The following is an 8,545-nucleotide window of genomic DNA, read 5'->3' as shown; positions in this document are numbered from 1 at the left end:
GTTTTCACCAGCTGTGCCAATATGGCATTCCTAATAAATTCTTACTTTGAGGAAACTCTGGGCCTCAATTTTGATTTCGTTGGGTCTGTTACTTGGAACCCTGACACATACCTGATAAAGATTATTCTACCTACATACAAAAGAAGATTAACCATATCCTTTAATGTCTATGGATACTTTCAGTCATCCAAGTCATCGTTGTTTCAAAGACATTTTTTTTTCAGAATGCAACTGGACTTTCTTTATTTTTCCTTGAAGAAATTTCACATCTCATCCAAGAACCTTCTTCAGTTTTGAGAACTGAAGAAGCTTCTTGGATGAGAAGGAAAATGTTTTCAAGGAAATACAAAGAATGTCCAGTTACATTTTCAAAAAAGCACCTTCCATGTCCTTTAGTGATGGTAATCTAGCCAGCAGCTTCTAGAACACCACAGGTAATCCAGATAAGAAGTATTTGAGTAGATAATTTCCTATTTAGTACCTTTATCAAGAAAATATCAATATTGCATGTTAACAGGAGGCATCAATTGTGCAAATGTGGACGAATCCTGTTGTTCTCAGCCTACCTTTTTAGATTCATTGCTTGATATGACTTTTCCACTTTTAAAATAATCCCTGTATGTTTTTATACTCTGTGTGTGTGTGTGTGTGTGTGTGTGTGTGTGTGTGTGTGTTTGTATCCTTTTTTATGACTCTGTATTTGGGGTAGAGTCAGGGCACCTGGATGGAGCTGAGCATTTACTGGCCATTTGCCCTTCCTGATACCCCATGGAGTTCACAGCAGATATTATATCTTTATAAATACAGTATATAAAAGTTTTTTTTCTTTTTTTTGGGGAGGGGGAACAAATGTGCTTTGTCCATTTCTATCTGAATGCTCCTGGAAAACTTTTGAAATTTTCAGTATTATTCCATGTCATCGAGAGCCGAGGTGGTGCATTGGTTAGTGTTCTGACCCCCTCCTCCATCCAGTAATGAATGCCGAGACAAGCTTAACTGGAATGTACTTTAATAGCAAGACACCAAGACCTCGGTGGCTGAAAGCCAAGCAGAACAAATAGATAAGGACCTTGGCAGCAACTCAGACAAACTCAGGCAGCAATAAACACAGATAAGGCTTGGCAGCAATCCAGCCTGCCAAGCTCCCAGTACTGTCCTCCGACATTTAATCCTGCATTGACTTCTGCAAAGAGGGCCGTGTGCACAAGTAGCTTTTTATAGTCTGGAGAGGAGCCTAATGACCACCAGCTAAGTACAATCACCTCCTGTAATTGTGTAATTGTTCCTGACACCTAGTAGCTCTTCGATGGCGTGCATCCAGGAACAACTCACTGCTGGCCTCTGGCTCATTCTCCCTTGTCTCCTCCCCACTGGTCCAAGGCTCAGGTGCCTCCTGGTGGCCAACCAGCCTCTCTGCGCCCTGCTCGGAGTTGGAACCCTGTCCAGGGTCCTCCACATCCTCCAGAGCCGACTCAGAGGGCCCCTCACTGTCGGAGTCTGGTAGCAGCTGCAACAACACCTGCTGGGTCACAACAGGTTAGAATGCAGTACTGCTGAGTAAGTCTGCTGACTGTCGGTTGCTTGCAATTTGGCAGCTCAAATCTCACCAGGTTTAAGGTTGACTGAGCCTTCCATCCTTCTGAGGTTGGTAAAATGAAGACCCAGATTGTGGGGGATTGTTGGGGGCTGACTCTGTAAACTGCTTAGACAGGGCTGTAAAGCACTGTGATCCAGTGGTATATAAATCTAAGTGCTATTGCTAAGTTTGAGTGCTATTGGCATTTTCATATACATACATGAGCTGATTAAAAAGAGGAAAGCTCAAATAAAATAATGAATCTGGAAATGTGTAGACCAGGGGTGTCAAAGTGGATTTCTTTGAGGACTGGATCAACACTGTAGTTCTCCTCTGCAGGACAGTGAGGGAGGGAAGGAGAAGAGATTGGATGGATGCCTCCTGCAACACCCTGCCAGTCAAAATGGGGTGCGGTATGCCCCATTTTTGGCCGACAGAGTGCTGCAGGATGCCAGGGAGGCCAAAAATGAGCCACCGAGAGGCCACACACATCCCATTTGGGACAGGACAGGCACCAGTCCTTTGATATTTACAGGCTGGCCCCATGGACTGGATTTAAGCCCCCTGGTGGCCTTGAATTTGACACTCCCTTATAGCCTGACAAATGGACGCTACAACCTCAGTGTAGAATTTAAAGTGCACATTCATGCACATTCTCTCTCTGTCTTTCTCACACATAATCACTGTCTCTAAATTTTCAAACCTGCTAATTAAAAAGTTAATCCTGTATGTTTACAAATTGAGGTTTCCTGACCAGCAAATGAAGGGTGGAAGGAAGGAAGTACTGCTTATTCCATGTTATGTGACCTTTACTTTTGGATTTATTATCTACTGTTCCCCAGACTTGACAAATGCAGCAATATTATTTATTTGTACTTTTCTCTTCAGTAAAATTATAGCACACTATAATTTTCTATGGATAAGTACCATATTTTTTGAGTATAAGACGCACCTTTTTCCTTCAAAAAGGGGCTGAAAATCTGGGTGCATCTTATACACTGAATACAGCATTTTTTTGCCTCCCCAAACCCTACCCCCTTCACCAAAATGGCCGTGTATAGCCTTTAGGAAGCTTTCAGAGAACTCCTGGGTGCTGTGGAGGGCAGAAATGAGCAAAAAATGGGCCATTTGTTGCTCAGTTTTTGCCCCCCCCCCCCCCACCAGCACCCAGGAGCACTCTATAAGCCTCCTAAAGGCTATTCATGCCCTTTTTTTGGACAAAAAATGGGCCTGTTTTCACAAAAAATGGGCCATTTTTGGGAGGTTTGAAGAGTGCAAAAACTTTTTTTTTAATTCACCTCTTCAAAACCTTGGTGTGTCTTATACTCCAGTGTGTCTTATACTCCGAAAAAATATGGTATATCCTCTGCAATTACTAAGCTAACACAGGACTATTGATCTCATTCTCCTTTCCCACCCTACCACATCACAGCCATATATATACACACATTTCCAAAGCATCAAAAGGCAAAAACAAGAACAATGTTTGGAAACTAACCAAAGAGAGAAGCAAGCTAGAACTAAGCAGAAATTTCCCAATAGTGACAGCAATCAGCCAATGGAGCACTGGATGCTTTTAAAAAGAGACAAGACAACTAAAGGATCAGATGATGGAATGTATATACAGATGAGGCCCTGGGGATCAGAGGAAGGGTCATATGTGGCGATAGGACCCAGGTGTGGATGAATGGACATGAGAGTGAGGAATTTGAATTCTGATAAAACATTTTCTTTTCATTTCTTTGCATTGACAATTAAGAGCTTTGCTGCTTTGCTGTCTCTCATTGAAGAGGGAAGGGGAAGTTGCAGGGGTGGGTTCCTGCCAGTTCTAACCTCTTCTATAGAAGAGGTTCCACAAATCTACCATGCCATTTAGAACCGGTTCCAGCTCCCTTCCCCCACCCGTCCGCACCACACTTGCCCCACCCGCTGCTCAGTGATTGGCTGGCTCACCAATCACCCCGCCCGCCTCTAAGAGTCCTATCTAAACTTTAAAGTTCTAAAGCTGTCAAGTTGGAACACCCATAGGGTTTTTTTTCTAAAGGGTTAGGGGTTCAAGGATCTTGTAACTTGACAGATTTAAGACTTGCATGCTTCCAATGCCAGAGTTTCTGAGCCAACATTTTGGTTGCTAAGCAAGAGCATTGTTAAGTGAGTTTCATCACATTTTACATGTTGGCCATGCCCACCCAGTCACATGACTGCCAAGCCACTCCCACTTGGTCACATGGCTGGCAAGCCACTCCCACCCGGTCACATGGCCAGCAAGCCACTCCCACAAAGCAGGCCACACCTACAGAAGATGTTCTAAAAAAATTTGAAACCCAACCCTGAGTGGTTGCTGCCTTAGACAAAAGTTTTAAACTGTTTTTACTTTTCTCTGCAGAAGGAGGTGCCCATGGGGAAGCATAAAAACTGTTCTTTTATTCTGCTCTGCAATAGGCACCTGCACATTAACAGTGAGACAGAAGTTAGCAACTTAAAACCACTAGCCAGGAGCAAGAATGGCTCACTTATAAGAAAAACCCCAAAACCCACATAGAGGTGGCACACTTTGCAAGATACCCGTGACCTGGGGTGAAAAACAGGTGATGTGACATTTAGCTATTTAACATAACAAGCATAAGGATTTAAGGGGGCTGAAATCCAAATAACCAATCAATATTATCTGTTATGTATGCATTATTAGGGGAAGGGCAAAGGGTTGAATGTGACCATCCCTTGACTATAAAAATTGCTGTAAGATTCTAATTTTGGCCCTTGGTTATCTTTTCAAACTGGGGTCCTTATATCTTGGTACCAAAATAAAAGTATAATTATGTATCACACCTTGTGTCCAGTGACTTATTGGCTTTGACACCACGCAAGAGCCCAGGTTTGAGGACAACGCAACCTTTTGTCTGAAGTGGTAAAGGTTCTCCTGCTTGAGTTAAGAAGGTGGACTAAGAAGACCTTTGAGGTTCCTTCCAACTCTATTTTTTATGTTTTAATTTGTAATATCCTATTCATAACTCCAACAATCTTAAGAACTGGAAGAGGAGGAATATGTTCATGGATTTGATCACTGCTTTGGAGATAGTTTAAAGTCTTAGCTTCAAGAAGCTAAGTGAATAACTTCTAAAATCAAGATGTGATGGTTGGGGAAGGAGTTCTGAGTAACAATGGAAGATCTCATTGATTTATGCCTCTGTCAGCCTCTGCTTTGCTGCTGCTTCGGCTGCCATTGAAATGGGGAGAGGGGCATGGTATTTGGGAGGGGAATACTAATTGTGCTGGAGGAAGATTCTGGAGTTTCTGCTGCCTGTCTTACTGCGCATGCGGAGGAGGTTTCCCGCCAAGGCCAACGCACCGACATTCCATCTGGGTGATGCCTTTCAAAATTATCTCACACCTGACACTTGGGAGAATTATGATTGGACTGTAACTGGGATGCCAAGGGGAGGGGAATGGGTATTCTATATATCATTTGCTTTCGCGCCTAAATAATCAGTCTTTGCTTTGCTACGCTTCTAATCATTTATAATTAGTAAAAATACACCTGATTTCTATCAATGGAGTCTCGTGGTTTTCTTTCCTAATTATTCAATGGAGGAGTGCTGACAGCATCAAAGCAAGATCTTCATACCAGGCTGTCCTATTTGTAGCAACTTTATTAGCAGTGTTGCCCCTTAGAGTGGGCAATGTTGCTGCCACAAGTAATTGCATTTTGGACAGACATTTCAGGCTTCCTCAACATAATTAACTAATAGTTTGATGTGTTTTCAATATAGAGCCTGGCACTCACATCATTACAAGAGGAAAGGGATAACCATAAGTCTTTTTCAGCATTGTGAAAATATGGATATTGTATCACTCCAGTACACAGCTGTCCCAAGAGCTTGAAAGAAGGTAGTAAAAGCTGAAGTGATTGTATTAGTCAATGAGTTAAGATGTATTTAGGCTTTCCAAAAATAGCAGGAATCTAATCCAATCCAATCCAACCTAATCTAATCTAATCTAAATCTCCTATCACCATTTAGCTAACTCTCTAGGTCTCTACTAGCTACATGGAGCATGGAGACCCACAGAGTTAAGATTCTGATTTGATAATCAGGAGGCTCACATTCAAGATCAGGTTGCTGCTGCATGTTCGCATGGGCTCCCATCACTTGCTCCATCTCCTGCCAACACGGTTTGAAAGCAGATGGCCATGAATCAATAGATGAGTACCATTTCAATGTGAAACCAATTGAGGATATTAAAGGAGCCCCCAACTGAATGTCCCCGAGACAATGGTGATATCACCAGCTGATCCTTTCACCATGGAAGCACTTCAGTGATTTTGATATGAAAAAAACCACCATACATCTACATGTCCTGATAATCAAGAAAGGAAAGTTTATAGAGAAGAACATTTCCTGGACATTGAAAGTTTGTTTCCATCATGTCATAAATCAAACTGACCAAAGTTATCAGGACGTGCAGAATGATGTCATAACACACCCAATGGCCATATGATATCTGTTGTGGCCCAGCAGGAACCATTGGAGCTGCAAACAGACTCCAACAGTGAGAGGTCTTATGAGTCGGCTCTGGAAGATGTGGAGGACCCTGGACAGGGTTCCGACTCCGAGTAGGGATCAGAGAGGCTGGTTGGCCACCAGGAGGCGCCTGAGGCATGGAGTAGCAGTGAAAGGCAAAGGGAGTGTGCTCCTGATGTCAGGCCTTGGAGCAGTGGCTAGGAGACAAGGGAGGTGGTCCTGAATGCCCGGCAATGATGGGCAGATCGACGTAGAGAACAGTTATGCAGATACAAAATATAATTGGATCCAGGTGGTTGTAATTAGGCTTCTCTCAAGATAGTATTTAAGGAGAGACTCTGGGAGGAATCTGATTTGCAGGATTCAACTTAATTCTCATTGCTGGAGAAGCTGTTTTCTGTATCTGTCAGAGTCTGGGTTGCTGCCAAGGTTCTTATCTGTTTGTTGTGCTTGGGCTTTCAGCCACCAAGATTTGTGTTTCCTGTTAATAAAGAGTTGTGGCATTCCAGCTAAGCTTGTCTCAGCATTCGTTACTGGACGGAGGAGGGGGTCAGAACAGATATCATAGGGATAAGTATCTAAGTATCCAGTTGTATAGGACAGAAGGATTGTTGTCTTCTTTGGAATAAATGTGTGTATTGTGTGTGTATGTGTTTGTGTGCGAGAGAGAGAGAGAGTGACATAGAGAGAGATGTGGGGTAAGCACACAACTATTGAGTTAGAAATCACATAAATAGTTGCATCTCCTTAATAAGATATCATTGCCCATGTAGGATTAGTTCCGATTCATACAGGGGGTCACATGCTCGACCTTGTGTTTCTTTCGGGGCAGTGGAGATGTAATCTTGGGTTGAGGGGCATTAAGATCTTGCTCCTGTCATGGTCAGATCACTTCCTGGTCAGGCTTGACTTTCGGAAACCAATCCCCCACTGTAGGGAGGTGGAACCGATTAGGTGGTTCTGTCCCAGGCGCCTGATGGACCTTATGGGATTTTAGACGGCACTTGGGGAGATACCTGACTCTCTGGCCCGCAGTCTGGTGGAGTCCTTGGTCGCTGCCTGGAATATAGCGGCGGCGGGGCTCTAAACTGGATTGCGCCTTTACGGCCTCTCCGTGGCAGTGGATTCAGGAGGGCTCCTTGATTTACCGAGGAACTCCGGGAGATGAAATGCCAAAAGAGACGCCTAGAGCGATAATGGAGGGCTAGTAACTCTGAATCCGACCAAACACAATTAAGAGCCTTTGTTAGGACTTATCTAGTGGCGATACGAGTGGCAAAATATGTGCATTTTTCCACTCTTATCGCATCCGCAGAATGCGCCCAGCCGCCCTGTTTAGGATAGTCCACTCCCTCTTGAAAGAGAGGAACGTGGACAAACCTTTACAGGGTAGAGCTGAGGAATTTGCCCAGTTTCTGTCGGATAAAATCGCTTGGATTCGGACGGACCTGGACTCCACTTGGACGGTACCAGCCGAGATGCTGGGGGAAGGTCCTGATTGGATTTTATGGAGCGAGTTTCAACTTGTCGCTCCTGAGGAAGTGGACAAGGCCATGGGAGTGGTGAGCGCTCCACCTGTTTACTGGATCCGTGTCCCTCCTGGCTGGTCTCGGCCAGCAGGGAGGTGACGCGTGGCTGGCTCCAGGGGATTATTAACACCTCTCTTCGGGAGGGATCCTTCCCGCACCCCCTAAAGGATGTGGTGGTGAGACCCTCCTCAAGAGACCTTCCCTGGATCCAGCCATTTTGAACAACTATCATCCAGTCTCCAACCTCCCATTCGTGGGGAAGGTTGTTGAGAAGGTGGTGGCCTTTCAACTCCAACGGACCTTGAATGAAACAGATTATCTGGATCCCTTTCAGTTGGGTTTCAGGCCTGGTTACGGCACCGAAACTGCTTTGGTCATGCTGACCGATGATCTCTGGCGGGCCAGGGATAGAGGTAATTTCTCTATCCTAGTGCTTCTTGACCTCTCAGTAGCCTTCGATACCATCGACTATGGTATCCTTCTACGACAGTTACGGGAGGTGGGAGTGGGAGGCACCGTCCTAAGGTGGTTCTCCTCCTACCTCTTGGACAGGTCGCAGTCAGTGTTGATTGGGGGACAGAGATCGACCACTAGGCCCCTCAAATATGGGGTGCCACAGGGTTTGGTCCTGTCCCCCTCCTGTTTAATATCTACATGAAGCCGCTGGGTGAGATCATACGCCAGCACGAGATTAAATATCACCAATATGCGGACGATACACAATTGTATCTGTCTGCCCCGTGGCAACTCAGTGAAGCAGTTGAAGTGATGTCCCAGTGCCTGGAGGCTGTTAGGATCTGGATGGGAGCAAATAAGCTTGCACTCAATCCAGACAAGACCGAGTGGCTATTGATGTTGCCTCCCAAGGATGGTCCTGACATTCCACCCCTTAGCCTGGGGGGTGAAATTATTCACCCCTC

The sequence above is a fragment of the Thamnophis elegans genome, chromosome Z, assembly GCF_009769535.1.
Source record: "Thamnophis elegans isolate rThaEle1 chromosome Z, rThaEle1.pri, whole genome shotgun sequence".
NCBI classification, from domain to species: domain Eukaryota; kingdom Metazoa; phylum Chordata; class Lepidosauria; order Squamata; family Colubridae; genus Thamnophis; species Thamnophis elegans.
Note: the sequence above shows the minus strand (reverse complement) of the source record.